Source organism: Anastrepha ludens, chromosome 6 (assembly GCF_028408465.1).
Source record: "Anastrepha ludens isolate Willacy chromosome 6, idAnaLude1.1, whole genome shotgun sequence".
Classification (NCBI taxonomy): domain Eukaryota; kingdom Metazoa; phylum Arthropoda; class Insecta; order Diptera; family Tephritidae; genus Anastrepha; species Anastrepha ludens.
The window spans coordinates 84348821-84366979 of NC_071502.1; the positions used below are offsets into that span (position 1 = coordinate 84348821).

An 18159-nucleotide genomic window follows, 5' to 3' on the forward strand; every position below is an offset into this window, starting at 1 on the left:
TGCCTTGTTGATGCCGTTTGCCGCCTAGCCTGTCGTATACTTAATTACTTATCCACATTTATTATTACTTTCATCTGCCTATGTTCATTTCTTAACAGATTATTTTGACTCAAAAATGTGTATAAGTATATAGGAGCGAAACTATTAGTATTTTTTGTAATTCACTCTTAACTCTTAATTTTGGGCGCGCTAACAGTTCAAATATGGGTATTTTATTTGTTACAACATCCATCAGAGGCTCCTTTCTTTCTCAGCTTATGAAAAGTGTACGTATGATAGTTTACTAAAGACTGTTGTAAACAAACCTTCTTCCTTCTTGAATCTTTGGTTAATTTTATTAACTGGCTGGTGTATACTTAAAACCACTGCAGCGTATTTCAGTAGGAAATTCTAGGCATTACTGATAGCCAAGCGGCAATTAAATCTCTTGGTGGGATTGTCACTAATTCCACCATTATTCGCAAAGGTCGGACATCTCTTAATGAGATGGTAGAATATTTCCGTAATATTTCCAGACATTGTATCGTAGAAGGGAATTGAAGACAAATAAGCGAGAGAGGACACTACCAATCGCCCTCTTCTTGGTATGGAGATTGTAGGTATACTTCTCTCAACCTAAAACTACGTGATACAAGTAGCAGTGTGGGTCGTCTGGCGGTCAAAGGAGTTACTAAATCGGTTAAGAAAAAACATCTCTATTTTTAATGCTTTGATTAAGGCCATTGTATCCCAGGCCGAAATGGTCAAGTATTGAACGTACCTAATTTAGATTTTTGCGGAAGCTGCAAGAATGAGGAGGAGGGAGAGTCTGTCAGGCATCTTCTCCGTCACTGTCTTGCGAGGTATGCCACTTGGTTTAGATGCTTTGGGTCATCATTCTTGAATGATACTGATGCCCTTAGGGATATAAGTGTCAGTCAGATCAATAGATTTGCAACATGGTTTAACGAGGAATAGCAGGTAAACTGCTACCGTAGTATCACAATGGGTCGGCAGCGGTCTAAATGAGTTGGTTTAAAGACCGACTGTAGCTCCGTAGTAACGTATCAAAGGAGCTCTCTGTGGCGCAAAATAAGTCAATCTATTTGGTTTTTGAACAAATTTTTTACTAAAGAAAAATAAATTATTTTGAGTGATGGAAATCTCTATTTTAACCTATACGTGCTGCATTGCTCTTCTGTTTGTATACTGCACATCACTAGTTCGAAAGTGACAAGTACAATTTTCCATATAATAGAATACATCTCGGAGCAAACACCATCATGTAATATTTCCGAGCCACAGTTCTATAGTCTAGAACCTGCCTCATAAGTTTAGAAATCGGAGTCAGAATATATTCAAAATCGATTTGACTTTTTGCCTCTAAAGATTTTCGATGGGATTCTCTATATAATCTTAACGCTTTGTGTATCACTCACTTTTTTGGTATAAATGTATTTAAATACAATTAAATAAAACCTTCAGCAATAAAAGGTTTTTCTTTAAGAAAAAGTATGGATGAGGGAAATGAAATGGCTGACGACCTTGCAAAACAAGGAGCAAATATGCAACTTACTGGTCCTGAGCCTTTCTGTGGACTGACAAAAGGCCACATTAATGAATTCCTTAGGAAATGGGAGGAAAGAAAACTTGCCGCACACTGGCTAAACTGTGCCGGTCAGCGTCAAGCCAAACTATTCCTAAGTCCCAACAAAGGAATATCTGACAAATTTCTCTCACTAAACAGAGTAGATCTGCGTCTTTTAACCGGATACCTTACAGGTCACTGCAGCCTGAGGTACCATCTAAACAATATTGGTCTATCCGAGACCAATGTCTGCCGCTTTTGCGAAATGGACATAGAATGCTCAGAACATGTGCTTTGTGAATCTCCTGCGTTGGGCAGACAAAGACTTCACCACCTTGGTGGTATCGTAGTATCTCCATGCAATCTTTGGAACAACAAACCCAAAACTGTGGTAAAATTTCTAAAAAGCCTAAAACTCTAGGGTTACAAAATAGGCCTTTCACAATAGATCAGCTCTGGTCGCAGTGCGTAATGGCCTTCTAATAATAATAATAAAAAAAAAGTAAGCTTTTTTTGCACCTGGGGGTTAGGTAAGTAGGTAGGTAAAAGTAGCAATCTGCATCTAGAGGGTACAAAATAAAAATTTCAAATTGAATTAAAACAAGTTTCAGGCATAACATTTCGCTTCAAATAAATATTTCTACTATAGCTTTAAAGGAATAATATATTTTTATGGTAAATCTAGCTGGAGTTTATCAAAATATTCGCATTTGCCGTTTAAAAATGTGTATTGACTTGAATTAAAATAAAATTTGAAATCTTTTACTTATGTAAGTGGTGCACAGTAGGATGGATCACAGAACTAGGTGGACAAAATGCCAAAAAGTGAAGTTAGCAAACCGAACCTAGACCTGCAGACTATTAATCTTGACAGTGGCCTTGAGATCTGAAATCTGTTCTATTGCCGAACGATGACAAAAGCACGGTCGTGTTAACCGCTTCATGCTAATATTATCACATAGTAAATCTTAGTCCCATGAGAGCAGGACAGCTAAGCAGAATGCGCTGAGATGATTCCACCTTATCCTTCTGGCAGCTGACTCACAGCTGATTTGAAGTAATGCCGAGTCTCACAGCATGTATACCTCGTGGACAATAATCGGTAAGGGCATCCGCATAATTCGAGAGCTAAGCATTTGCTAACCTTAGAAGCTCCCTACCACGTGGACTGAAGTGTATCGCGAGCGCACTTTTTCCTGGCCAGTTGAGCCTAATATCAAAGAATGTAGATGCGATCGAAAGAGTCTTAATTTCCGTTTGGCTGACAGTTATAATAAGTTAAACAACCATCCAGATACTTCTTTGAATGCGGCTACTTCCGCTTGGAACCCACTGCAGTGGTTCGATAGCCTAAACTTGAGTTTGATTTAGAGAATACTCCTCCGCCAAACTTTCCGTCCAATCTTGAGCCATCTGTGAACAGGCGCACCGGGCCTTGTTCTCAAATGCTGCACACTAAGCGTGGGTGTATATTGATAAGTAGGCAAAGTGATTTCAAAGTTTCTGACGATACTTGAATACCCGTAAGTGAAATCAAGTCTGTAGCCCGAACCTCTTAGTTTGATTGTGGCTCGTGCCGGGGCAGTTTTGCCTGCGATGTTGACAGGTACCACATTTAGCATTGGTTTTTGTAATATTATAAAGCCGAAATTCAGCTCTAGGTGAAATCACCCATATTTTGCTCATAACATCCCTGCATCAACACACACCGGCTTTTGGCTTCCTTATGCTCTCCTCAGCATTGGGCTTCCATGTTGACCTTCTATCAAGCATAAGACCTAATTATTTAATCTTGTCAAAAAGCACTAATGGAGTGCCACCTGGGTATTTGATAGTTTCTCGTGTATAGGACGAGCTCCGCCTTAAGAGCATTCATAGATAGGTTACTTTAAACTAAATAAAAAAAATGTTTCGAATTTATTTATTATGAACAAGATAATTGTTTAAATAATTTTAAAATCCATTAACCTAGTAACAAAATCAATATCGGTAGCCAATTTTAGTTTCAAACTAAGACATTAATTTTGTTCACATAGAATACCAATCCATACCACTATGTGACGGCGCAAATGGCACGAGTATTAACTAGTTAAAAAAAAAATTAAGAAATTACATTCAAATTTAACATATAATTACCATTTGATTGAAAAATTGACTGCATAATATTTTATTTATTGAAGTAACCCTCGTTTTCTATTCTTTTTTCAGTTCGTGCTCACTTTTACTTTCATGCAATTCATATGAAACAATGTGAATTATAAAAAAAAATTGTCGACACAACGGAAACGACTTGCACAAAAGTTGATTGCTCATACAACGCAAGAGAAGAGGGGAAGCAGAGGATTTCTCCAAGTTATCGCATTTATGCGCGTCGAATCGATTTGAAAATCGAGTAGCACGTCAAAGAAATTGCCAACACTAAAAAAACTATACTCGGAGGTAAGTAAAGTAAAGCAAAGTCTTTCAAGCAAAAAAAAAAAAAAAATTAGTAAATAAAAAGTAAAAAAAAAATTACAAAAGGGGGAACACAAAAAAGTGAATGGATAGATGAACTGGAAATTTAGTGAACCGAAAATGATTTGTGCAAACTCAAATAAAATTTAAAAATTGCACAAGCAACGAAAATAGGCAACAAATTTGCGCTGCATAGCAAAGTTCTTACACATACACACACATATTTATGCACATAAATATTATATTATAGCAAATGTATGTATAGCAGATATTTCAGTTTCACACTGCCGTATTTTCTCTTGTAAACCAAAAAGTTGTCTCCACTTGCCGCGCGCTTTGCTGGCTTTTTGTTGGCAACAGCCAAAAGTTCAGTTTGCTTAGCATTCGATTTCAATCGTCGATGGTCATTGATCGTCATCGATTTGGGTCAATTGCATTCGAAAAATAATAAAACAAAATCAAGCGAGAAATTTAGCTTCCCTGGCCCACTTAACCTTTCCGCTTTGCATTTGGTATTTTTATATTCTATGCTCTTAGGTATTCGCATGCTTTAGTTTCTGCTATAAATTTGTTTCGTTTTTGTTTTCTTTAGAATTATGCCAAATCCATTATGAAATTTTGTTTAGAATAGCGAGGTGGAGCGCACTGATTTCTATTAGCTCTTAGCGGCTACACTTTTACCGCTTTTAATTTGGTTTGCGAAGCTTGCCAACAGATTTATGAAATTTTTAGGCATTTGGCAATGTTGATAATCTTTGGTTCTACTACTGCCAAGTTGCCACTGGGTTAATAGGCCGACATGCCTGGGCATTTATTTTGGTGTTTGAATTGAGGATTTGCTCTTAGATGGCCTAGGTGTCAGCGGATAATAGGCAGAGTGCTTTGTTAATTTAAAATACACTCATATCGTCCAGTACACGAAATTTGGGCAACTTAAATTAGCGCTTGCAAAACTAGATGACTCATGCAGTTGTTTGGTATCGTAAAATAAATTATAAATTCTTTCAACATGAAAACTTGTAAAGCATAATAATTCATGTGCTTTTCGAGAAGATCTTCTCTATCATAATTTTTGGGGCCCATTATTAAGAATATGGAATGGAAAGAATTCAAATTCAACATAATTACATTGCCAAAACATGTGTACGAATAGTGGCAATTAAGGGGGGCAGCTCCTCCAGCACTTTTAAGTTTTTCATTTCTTTTTTTTTTTTTTTTGCATTTAAAATTCATTTACAATCTGAAGAATATCTTTTCAATGTTTTAGGTTAATAAAAGGTCTAAAAAGTCTCTATAAAGTCAGTGAAGTAATGAAATACTCGACGTTCAGCTTTTGTGCGCGTGAGTGGAAAAATAACTCCAGAATATTACTCAGGAGTTACAACCATTTCATACAATACATTCAAGGACCACATATTTGTGGTACAATCAGTGGCAACAGACGAACGAACTACCACCTCCGCATGACTATAATTTGTGAGAGAATCCTAATACGTAGAGCGCAGAGGAGAGCTCCATTGCACCATTCGTAGTATTTTCAAAAAACGTTTTTTTATTTACTAAATTTAAAATATCCATTAAATAAAATTAGTAAATGTGTTCGATTTGTAAAATTTCCATTTAATAACTTTATCGTTTTGTATATTCACCTACTGCAAATACTTTCAGTTAATTTTCCAAACCGATTGATCTCCCGCATTGAAAGATATTACTTTTGTTAATCCCCCGTTGTTATATTCATATTGCAAATAAAAAATTTATGTACTTACATAAATGCAACAATAAAATAAAAGTCACTTTAACCATAGCTGCTTTTTACAAGCCAGTGAAATGATACTCTTTCATTGTTTCCAGAGAAACTCAAAAGGAAAAGAAGCACTACAAAACACATACATACATACGTGCTATACTCGTACAAATATACAGGTGGTCATATTTCTGCTGTATCCATAGAGATAAACCAAGTAACACAATATTTACACACTGAAGGCCATTCAGCCACCTTCAAACAGGCGGTGACCTCCTCTACTCAAGGGGCAATAAACCAGGCAGTTCGGGGAAGAATGGCGTGGTGTTTTGTGGGTTTAGTAAAGCTCATTACTGTGGCTGCAATGCTGTTTCTGACAATTGAGTCAGCAGCATCAGGTGTTTCTACTTTGTGGCCTTTTGCGGAACATTTCACTCTAAATTCTGCTGCTAAGTAAATTTTTTTGTTTACTCTATAAAATGTTTCATTTAGCAAAAGTAAATACAAAAGTTCATGTAACGGGTGGTTTTGTGAGTGGAGTGGCTGTTTTTTATAATGAAATTCAACAAAAAATAAAACGGCGAAGAGTTAGGCTTTATTAGCTTGCATTTTTTATATCACTTTGTGCTTATAAATAATTTGGACTGATCATTTGGGCCAAGTACCAATTTTCCGGCCTTGTGTTGCACAGAATATTGGCTTATCAATAGTGACTTTTGTAGATTTACGAAAAGTAGTTCGAAGTAGTCAAATAATGGATTCCAGATAGGCAATAGAAAGACGTTTGTATTGTCATGATTGCGTAATCAAAAGTTCATACCAAAAGAGTGGAGCTTGTATATCTTCCTGATTTTCTTTAATAATTCATTCAATATAAGCTTACAATTTTTTCAGAACTTTTCAAAATATTCTCTGCCTGCTTCGATGCACGATTGCTAAGGCTTCACCCAATCATTGAAGGCCCCTTCGATGACGTCAACTGGAGTCCCCTGCAGTGTGGAGCTGCTAAAACGGCCGAGTTCCTTTTAGGGTTCATTTGATCAATGGAAAGAAGTTTGCTGTTGTCAGATCGTGCTCAGGTCCATTTTTTCTAGGTTTCACATACATGAAGCTTTTTTGCATAATGCTTCTCTAAAAACTGGACCACTGACAACTGGCACCAGCCTCGTTTCGAAGTTTAGACTCCTCATCACAGCTACAGAGATCAATTCGGGAACTTTTATGGCAGAATTACAAGTGTTGCTCCATATACATATACATATATGTATATATGTATATTGGAGCTCCTCCTCTAATTTGTTATGTGCGTCTTGAAGTTGATCCATAAATGGAGGGGCCTACAGTTTTAAGTCGACTCCGAATAGCTGATTGTAATTTTGTGGCGAGGATAATTTGCTTTGGCATTGCTTTCAATATTTTGTTTCGAACCAGTACCGAATAAGGGTACCTCCGATATGCGAACTACACCAGGCGGTACATTTTGTGGCACACATAAATAGTTAATGAGTCACTTGAGGTTTAGCATTGCTTTAAATGCTGAGCTTGAAGTTGGCGCTCTGCTAAATTTTTTTTACTGACCACTCGTCTTAGAATAAACTCCCACTCGGTTGTAAATCTCTGCATGGTTATTTTTCAAGTTTACAGCTGTTTTGACCGACTGTTCCATACATTAAAAAACAACACCCATTACATATACAAACATTGAAACTAAGCAATATGGAGAAGTTAATAAGTAATGAAAACCGAAATTAAACTAAAAAACACTTGGGCATACACTTGGGAACTTTCCACTTCAGACTTATGTATATGCAGAGGGTGTACACATACGCACTTATATATATTTATTTATTATACTCATGTTTTGATACGAGCTTTTTTTAAAAGGATAAATAGGTGCATACGTATGCTTAGGCATACACGCCATAAACATGCATACACATTCTAGTAATATTTCTTACGGTTTGCACTTTGCAATATACTTGACAAAATAAAATTAGTTTTCTCAATTCCCCAGTTCATTCAATTTTAATTTCTTGCTGTACGATTACTTTGAATAACTCGGTTTGTTTCATTGTACTGAAGTGCGGGCTGGTTGTTTGATTTAATTTTATTTCTGCGCTATACTTTGTGAGCCTTCTATGTGGCTATTATGATGTTTTCCTCACTACTGCTATTATTGAAATGGTTAAAGCGTCTCGTAACCTAAAAAGATCTGTTTTTGCCATAATTGAAAAGTTAGACTTAGTATATGTATTTGGCTAATTTAAAAACTAAGTTCAATATTTTGTACGAGGAGAGGTGGTGAATAGTTTCATTAACCCATGGCCAGCCAATATGTTCTGGCGTTTCATTAGCACCGGCATTCTGTAGCAGAGAGAGATCAAGTGAAGTGTTTCAAGTATTTTGGACATTGAGATTTCTTCAATATAGAAATTTTGGTTAACAGTTTTAAAATTAATCTTAATTTTCTTTTTAATTTTCAATATCGAAATACGCATAAAAATTGTTTAACTAAAAAAAAAAACAAAAAAGAAACCGATGTGAAAAAAATTTAGTTTTTATTTGAAATAATTTTTTGGGAATAAGTGTTTTTTGTAATTAAAAAAAAAACGAATTTAGACTTGAGTATAATAGGAGAAACCAAATTTTCTAAAATTGATTAATTTTGAGATTTATTCAATATTGAAATTTGGTGAACAGTTTTAAATTTATTTTTAAAAGTTAATTTTTTATGTTTATTTTTTATATTTTTATTCTTGAGATACAAATAAAAACAAAATGTTTTAACTAAAAAAAACAAGTTTTTTGGAAAAAAAGTTCAGTTTTCTGTTAAAATTTTTTGGGAAAAATTTTTGTTTTTGTAATTTTTAAAAACGCTCTCCTCAAAGTTTTCTTTTTTTTTTTAATTAATACCTGAGTCTATGCTCAGAAATACTAAAAATTCCAGTGATTCCAGTGAATTCCAGAATCAGTGAAATGGACTATACTATATACATATAGGGTGTATTTTTTAGAGGTTAGGTTTTCAAGTTGGCACTACTTTTTTCGTAGATGGTCTTTTTGACAGCTGTCACTTGATTTATGCTCAGTTTGGTTTGCCATTTCATAATGAATAGACTTACACCTGAACAACGTTTGCAAATCGTGCAAATTTATTACGAAAATAATGGTTCGGTTCGCGCGACGCATCGAAGAAAATTTTGTTCAGCGATGAAGCTCACTTTTGGTTGAATGGGTATCATTTTTAAAACATAATGGCAAACCCTTATCTTTATAATAAAGCTAAATTCTTGGCCATAACATTAAATTATATACGTTTTATTTCATCTTGAAAACCTAACCTCTAAAAAAACACCCTATACTTACTTAGGTGGCGCTACAACTGTATATCACTTTTGGCCGAATTCAAAATAGCCCATCAACTTTTTCTGTCCTGCGCTCGGTAGTGCCAGTTAAAATTCCCGAGCGCTGATAGGTCTTGCATCACTTGGTACTCTCAACGAATATGTGATCTTCCCCTTCCTCATATTTCTTTTTGGGTACCCTTTCGTAGGTTCGTCTTATTTTACTTAAGCGCCTTCGTTCATACGGGTGACATGACCGAACCAGTGTAGTCGCTGTATTTTTACTCGCTTAACTATGCCCATGTCCCTATAAAGCTCATACAGCTCTCGTGTCCACCATACACGATACTCCTCTCCAACGCGGAGTGGACCAAAGGTCTTACGGAGTATTTTTCTCTCGAAAGCTCCCAAGACTTTCTCATCGGCTGTTGACATCGTCCGTGCTTCTGTGCCATATAGCAGGACGGGAATGATGAGCGTTTTGTAGAGTATCAGTTTGGTCCTTCGAGAGAGGACTCTAATTCATAATTGCCTACTGAGCTTAAAGTAACACCTATTGAGTTATTCTCCGCTTGATCTCCAGGCTGACGTCATTTTTGTAGTTGATGCTGGTTCCAAGCTAGCCGAAGTTCTTCACAATTTCAAATTGCTGGTATGTTGACAGCAGGTATTTTATTTTGCACTCATTCGCCGCAAGACACACATTGCTTGCCGCTCTCTTTAAGCTGGTTGGTTTCGCCGATAATCTCTATGTCACGGTCGTAACAAATATTTACAATTGTCCAGCGCTTCGCCTTGAAACTTTATTCCAGGTTGTTTTTTTTTGTACGTGTCTAAGACTCATTGGACAGCCTGTCCGTCGGACATTACGTAGACTTTTGCCTCTACGAAGCCATTCACACCCGTAATTGCTTATTGTAATTAAAAAAAAAAAAAAAAACAATGACTGCTGACGGATCTTTCTGCAAATAATTTATTTTATATGCTTCTATTTTATATATTTGCCACGCCTCCGAAATTCTTGTGTTCAGCTGTTATTATTATCTCCAGTGATCTCTTAGAAATATGACAATAAACCTAACGGACTTACTGTAATTTTTTTTAATTATTTTATTTTGCTTGATCTTATTTTCTAATTGATTTTATTTAACTTAAATTCATTACTATTAATTATATTTTTTATTGTACAAATTAAGTTAATTTTATGAAATTTCTTTCTTAATTTTAAAATTAAAGTAAATTAAGTAAATTAAATTTTTATTTTATTTTATTGGACTTAATTTTCTAAAATTTTATTTAACTAATTTTCTATTATTACAAATTTTTTTAATATATTATAGTTAATTCTGTTTTAAGTTTATTTGATCTAATTTAATTAATTTTCTATTATTATTGCCATTTTTCAATCGATTTGATTTTGATTTTGTTTAATTCCTCTTTTTAGTTTCTCTACTCGTATTATTTGTTCATCTCAATTTATTCCATTTTATTCGATGGCGTCCACTGTAGCATGGACGGTATGGTTTGGTGCCTGATTACAATTCGGAAGTGCATAGGTTCGAATCTCGGTGAATGAAACACCAAACTGATAGAAAAAGTTTTTTTCTAATAGCGGTCGCCATGGTATTTCTGCCATGAAAAAGCTCCCCGTAAAAAAAATATCTGCCTTTCGGAGTCGACTTAAAACTGTAGGACCCTCCATTTGTGCAACAACATAAAGCTGAACTCCTCCTCCTATTGTGGAGTTTTAATTTAATTGTAATTTATTTTAATTAAATTTCTTATATCATATATGTTAATTTATTTTATTTTATTTTATTTTATATTATTTTTTAGTTTTATTTTTTCATTATTTATTTATTTTTTTAATCCAATTTTAGTTAATTTAATTTGATTTAGTTTGATTTTTTTATTTTATCTTTTTCTTATTTTTCTTTGCTCGAATTTTGCTTTAATTTAATTAGATTCAGCTTAATTCTAATCTTTTTTTTTTGTATTTGTATTAACTTTTATTTTATGTTATATCATTCATTACAAATGTTGGAAAAATGAACGGTGAACACTGGAGGACGCAGTCGGACATATAACCGCCAAAAATATTATTGACAAAACGATAAACCGTGAGAATTTAACTAAAAAATTAACAGACTTGCGGAAAATATTCCTCGAACGAAAAAGCAAGACTTGACGCTTTAACCCCACTCTGAAGAAATGTGAAAGTAGTTCCAGGGTGGGCGACGATTTTGGGCGAGAGGATTTTTTTAGTCCATGCAGGTTGAACGTACCATTGGTCATTTTAAAACACCGCCCAAAAAAAATTTCTAAGTTTTTAACTATGTTTTATTTTGATTCTGATATTATTTCATGTTATTTTATTTTATTTTGTTTTTTAAATTAATTTAAACTTATTTTGTTAATTTTATTTAATTTTTAAAACTTATTTTAATTTAATTTAATTTAACTTAAATTTATTAAACTAATTTTAATTTAATTTAATGTTTATTAAATAATATTTTCAAAAAGCGATCCTCTTCTCTGTATATAAACTTATTTTCATCATTTTTTACTCTATTTTTATTAAGGGGGTCCTCTAGTTTCTCGTCTGTTTTTTTCGGGTTTTTCAATAATTTTTAACGGGCAAACGATCAAAATAATAAATCTCATTGTGTTCACATAATCTTTAGTAACATTTAAATGAGCTTTACAAATTTTTTGAAGACAAAATATATAATAGAATAAAAGTTATAGTGGCCGACAAGAAGACATAAAGTAAAAGAGGTGCTTGACGGTGACCAAGATTGCGGCTGTTTGGCTTATCTGAAATCGAAAAACCAAACGACATTTTAATCTTCATATTTAAGACTAGCGATTGAACTAGAATGAATTCTTAATTACAAAAATTAATTTTTGTATACACTTTTGAAAATTAAATTCTATTTTTTACTTATTTTTTCTTAATTTTTTCGCTCATAGGAAAAAAACTATCGAAGCAATCATGATAATCCTAGTTCAATCGCTGGCTTATAATATATTAAAGATGAGGTATATATTTGAACAAGATCGGTTCAGTAGTTTTTGAAATATCGTGGTCACTATTTTGAAAAATAGTGTTTCGAGAAAAACGCGTTTCAAAGTTCGCGCATGTGCGGAGCAGCGTTGAGCGCGCTAAGTATACCTGCTCCGTTCAAGGCCGTAACTTGTGAGCCACTTCGAATATCGAAAAATCCTTCAGCACATACTTTTAACACATGTTGTAAATGTGATTTATGAAAAAAAAAAAAATTCGATATTTTCGACCCAAGAAACTAGAGGACCCCCTTAAATAAAATTATCAAAAGCCTTCCTCTTCTCTTCATATTATTAAATACCCCACCACAGCAGCTTTTAAAAAAAAGGAAAAAATTTGGAAACATTTTTTTGCACTAATTGAAAAAGTTTCCATCCCCTGGCGCATAAACAAGTAATATTTGCAGGGCAAATATGCATCACTTCACAACGAGTGAACGAAACTTTTTCCTTCACCGTTGTAACTTGAGCTGGGTGTTTAGTGGCTCGTTTGTACGCTGTCAGTTCTGACCCACTCTTCGTGAAGTGCCGATAAAAGTTCTTGAATAACAACTAACATAGTTGTTTGTATGCACATCCACGCAGATGAAGTTATGAGCTGGTCATAAAAAATTTCCACCGTTGCCATACAATTACCTACACCTGGCAAACTTTGTTCTTAGTTTCTCAATTTTTTGCTATTCACCTCATCATTTGCACTTCCATTATTTGTCTTATCATGGATTTTATTTTTTCTTCACATACATATTTGTGTATGTCGTATTTATATATGGAGCATCTCATGCGCAATTCACAAAGTTGCGAAGGATATCACTCCACTGGCGCCGCGTTGGCCTTTTTTGGTCATAAGCCAACGGTGCATACACGGAGCTTCGTGCTGTGCTTGTGTCAAAGAAAGTAGTTGACTAGGTCATGCAACGAGGCAGGGGTGAGCGGGAGTAAGGGTGCGTACAACAATTTAGAATTTGCATGAGAGCGATAAACAGAGTGGGTTTTGGTAAGAGAGTGCTATGGCGCTTTTTCGCAATTAGAATGAGTCGAGAAAGAACAAACCATGAATGCTTTTATTTTTTGTACCCATTCTATTTTATTTAAAATATGTTTACGAAATTTTCGATTTATCATTCAAAAAATTAGGCTATGAGTTTTTTGGTTTTAATGCAATTTTCTTCCAGAGTTTCATTATACTTAAGTTTTCGCATCGTTAAAAAGTATTTCCTTGGCTGTCTCTTTATATATAAGGAATTTCATTACAATTTAGTGAGTGCTTCGCACTACTTCCTATTAGTTTTGAATAGTTCATAACGCCTAGAGCTGCTTTAATCATTTTTACAATGTGGTTTCTCTTCCAACCTCTTCTCTTACTTACTCACAGATATTTTCGCTCAACTCAATGTAAAAACTAACTCAATTGGCTGGCCAGCGTCCTAATCAAAGAGCGCTCACCATTAGCTCTTTCTCTTTCTCTTTGAGCACGCGCTTTAATTTGTCCTCTACTTAAGTGGCCCACCCCCATACACCCCCTCCTTGACCTTGAATGTTTTCGTTTTGTACTGAGTTGTTACTTTACACACACCACAATAGTTGTATTGTTGTAACTGCCCTACATTACCACCTTTACCGTTACTGCCGACAGCATCACTTGACTCACACAGCATCCCTTGTGCACTTTGAGTGGGTTAGCGGCTAACTGCGCCGAGAGTCGTCGAATGAGACGTAGTTTTAAAATATTAATTGTGCTCGTTTTTGCTACGTTCCAAACTTTGCTTTCGCCGCCCTTGGGGACCCAACTGGTAAAATTGTTTGCTTGTTTGTTTGTACTCGATAAATTTGTTGCTACTGCTGTAATCGTTGTGGTAATTGAGGCAGTGTATTAGTGGATCAGCAGCAATCGTCGTCGTCATTCCCAATTTTGCAATCGTGTGTGACAGGTGGCCGAGACCAACAGTTGGCTCAAGGGTTTTTTTTGCGAACAAATAAACTGTCATACATATTTATATAAGTAGATATGTATGTATTAGTGTTAATATGTACATAGTCGTAATGTAAATTCGTTGGCGGTGAGGTCAGGTCGTGTGAATGAATAGGAAATTCAAGAAGTGTTGTGTAAACTCCATAAAGGCAGGTGAAATGCGAGTGTGCCACGCGCTGTGAGTAATAGCCATCGAAAATTAATGTGAGTGAGGTCTTTAATATCTTTTTATCGAGCTTAACTTAATATAAATAGTTGAGAGACGGCAGGCATAAAGTGATGCATACGCCGTGAATGCCTGGCGAAAGTGATTATGAATATTGCGGGTGTAGTGAATAAAGTTGAGAATGAGATATAGCATTGAATGTAACGAAATGAAACAGGATCAAATAGGGGAATGGTAAATTGAAATCAAAATAAAAATTGTATAATATAAAATTAGAAAATAGGATAAATAAAAATTCTTATTAAAATATTTATTAAAAAATAAACAATACAGTGAAATGAAAAAATATAATTAGGGGGAAATAAAGTAATTTAAAAATTAGAATAAATTAAAAAAAAATATCGAAAAAACAAAGAAAATAAATAAATAAATAAAGTGAAAGGAAATGTAATAAAATAACTGAATAAATATAAATTTTATTAAAAGAATAATGCAAAAATATTTTAAAAGTTATTGTAGAAACAAAATTAAAAGATATAAGAAATGAAATAAACTAATATAAAGAAATAAATAAAAACGAATATAATAAAATGAAATAATATGAAATAAAACAAAATAAAATAAAATAATTAAATAATCATACAAAATTCCTTTAAAAAATAAAATAACAAACAGAAAAAGTTAAAAGTAAAATGAAAGGAAATAAAATGCAATATAATAAACTTAAATAAAACAAAAATGAACAGAAAATAGAATTAAATCAAACAATTCAGTAATTATAAAAAAATTTATAACAGAATAAAGTAAAAAAAAGTTTACATACATAAAAAAATAAAATTAAATCCTATAATAAATTTATGAAAAATGGGGAAAATGGAAAAAGACAAAAAAATAATAAAATGAAATAAAATAAACTTAACTAAAAAATTTGCTTTAAAATAAAAAATAAAAATTAATAAATGAATGAAATTAAATTAAATTAATTAAAGTAAAAAAAAATAAATAAAAATAATTAAGTATTTATAAAAAATTTGTAACAGGGTAATGTAACAAAAAAATTTAAGACGAATAAATACAATTAGACATCTATAAAAAAATCGAAAAATTTAAATTAAAAAATCAATAAAACAAAATAAAATAAAATGAAATTAAAGAAAGTAAAATAATTTGAAAAAAAAAATAAATTGGAATAATTAAATAAGCAAAAAATTATACAAAAATAATTAAAAAGTAAATCGCAAAGAAGAAAACAAAATGTAAAATGAAGAACTAAATGAAATTTAAAGTGAGTTGGTTAAAAAAAATGAAAATATACCAAATAACAAAAAAAAATAAATAAAATTAAATTAAATTTAATTTAAACGAAATAAAAATAAGAAAGGTTAACCAAAATAACAACATTCCATTGAATAAAATTAAAAAATTAGTACAACAATCTATATATATAAAAAGAAGTTATATTTCCTTGGTAATCTTATAACTCAAGAACGGGCTCACCTATCCAAACCAAATTTTTAGGCTTTGTTTGGACTATTCAGTAGATGGTTTGTGTTTTAAAATTTTAAGAATCGGATACCAGGGTCTCGAGAAATAGGCCAAAACGTGAACCCGGGTAACCCTAGGATATGTTTGTACAATATGGGTAGCAAATGGAAGCTGCTGATGATTCTATAGTATAGAGTATTTTTGATGCCGCTCCGTGACTAGGGTCTCGAGATATCGCCCAAAATGTGGACCCCGATAACTTAAGGATGTGTTCGTACAATATGGATAGCAAATGGGAGCTGTTGTATATTTCTATAGTATAGAGTATTTTTCATACCGTTCCGTGACTAGGGTCTCGAGATATAATCCAAAACGTGGACCCGGGTAACCCTAGGATGTGTTTGTACAATATGGGTAGCAAATGGAAGCTGCTGATGATTCTATAGTATAGAGTATTTTTGATGCCGCTCCGTGACTAGGGTCTCGAGCTATCGCCCAAAATGTGGACCCCGATAACTTAAGGATGTGTTCGTACAATATGGGTAGCAAATGGAAGCTGTTGATGATTTCTATAGTATAGAGTATTTTTCATACCGTTCCGTGACTAGGGTCTCGAGATATAATCCAAAACGTGGACCCGGGTAACCCTAGGATGTGTTTGTACAATAAGGGTAGCAAATGGAAGCTGCTGATGATTCTATAGTATAGAGTGTTTTTAATGCCCCTCCGTAACTAGGGTCTCGAGATATCGCCCAAAATGTGGACCCCGATAACTTAAGGATGTGTTCGTACAATATGGGTAGCAAATGGAAGCTGCTGATGATTCTATAGTATAGAGTATTTTTAATGCCCCTCCGTAACTAGGGTCTCGAGATATAGACCAAAACGTGGACCTGGATAACCCTAGGATGTGTTTGAACCACATGAGTATCCATTTCGGCAAAAATGTAAAGCATTTATGGATTTAATTGTGAAATTATATGTATTTGGGGAGGTGCGTTGCCATATGTACTCCATCGAATGGCAGAAAAGGGGATTGCCGCTCGCACATATACTAATTTGGCTGGTACATAAAATAACTCCGGATCAAATCGATAGCCTTATATCAGCTGAAATTCCTAACCACACTGCTGATCCTGGGTTATTTCAAGTTGTCGTTATATATTACATTTCCTTGGTAATCGTATAACTCAAGAACCGCCTAACCGATTGACACAAAAATTTTAGAGTTCTTTTCTATCTTTGAGGAGGTGGTTTGTGTGAAGTTTGATTGAAATCGGTGCAGCCGTTATTGAGTTATGATATTTTATGTGAGTAATGGTTTCCTCTCATACGAAATGCCTGTATGGGAAAAACAATAACAAATACACAGCCGCTTATGAGCGTTTCTGTTGTACTGTTGTGGTTGTAAGTGTATTATGTTAATATTAATTTTGGGCGAAAATATAATAAAAACTGGAGCATTCAAGGAACTGGAAAAACATTTTTAACTTTATTTATTTTAGCATAATTTATTTAGCGTAAAAAATTGAAATGGAAATTAAAGAATCAAAGTTTAATTACAAGTTTTTATCGGCTCTTTCACCTTACCTGTATATAGGTGACCACCACAATCAAATTTTAAAAAAGTACAGAAAAGGCTATTGTGACATCTTTAGAAAGTATGTTGAATGAAAAAAATCAACTAATTCAACTGTTTAAACATTTTACGAGTTCTATAAAGAAAACTTAATATGAAAAATTTCTTGCGATATAAAAAAAACATTTTATGTATGGTGGTGCGAAGCCCACTGGGTGATGCTAGTTAAATAATAAAAAAATTTTAGAAAAATAAAAAAATAAAGTATGTAAGAAAAAACCATAAAATGAAATAAAATATGTGTAAATCAAAATTAAATGAAACGAATTATATTAAATAAAAAATAAAATCAAGTAAATAAATAGTTATAAAGATAATAATACAAAAAAAAAAAAAATTTGAAAGAAAAGCAAAAATATAAACAAAAAGAGTTAACTAAAAAAACTTTATTAAATTGAATAAAATGAAAATATAAGTAAAATAATTAAATCATACAAAATTTTGCAAAAATAATAAAGAAATAATAAGGCGGCCGTCTTAGCCGAATGCGTTGGCGCGTGACTAACATTCGGAATTCAGAGAGAACGTAGGTTCGAATCTCTGTGAAACACAAAAAAAAGAAAAAGTTTTTTCCATTACCGGTCGCCCCTCGGCAGGCAATAACTAACCTCCAAGTATATTCTTGCCATGAAAAGCTTCTCATAAAAAATATCTGCCGTTTGGAGTCGGCTTGAAACTGTAGGTCCCTCCATTTGTGGAACAACATCAAGAGGCACGCC

At 33.5% G+C, this 18159-nt stretch overlaps 1 protein-coding gene across 1 annotated transcript in view; it reads left to right on the forward strand.

Moving 5' to 3' along the window:
* LOC128866047 (probable serine/threonine-protein kinase DDB_G0282963) overlaps positions 1-18159 on the forward strand; it is a 285646-nt gene that overhangs the window by 96141 nt on the left and 171346 nt on the right. Inside the window, exon 2 of the mRNA XM_054106520.1 lies at positions 3776-4006. The gene's annotated coding sequence lies outside the window, so the exon portion shown is untranslated. The remainder of the gene's footprint in view (positions 1-3775; positions 4007-18159) is intronic.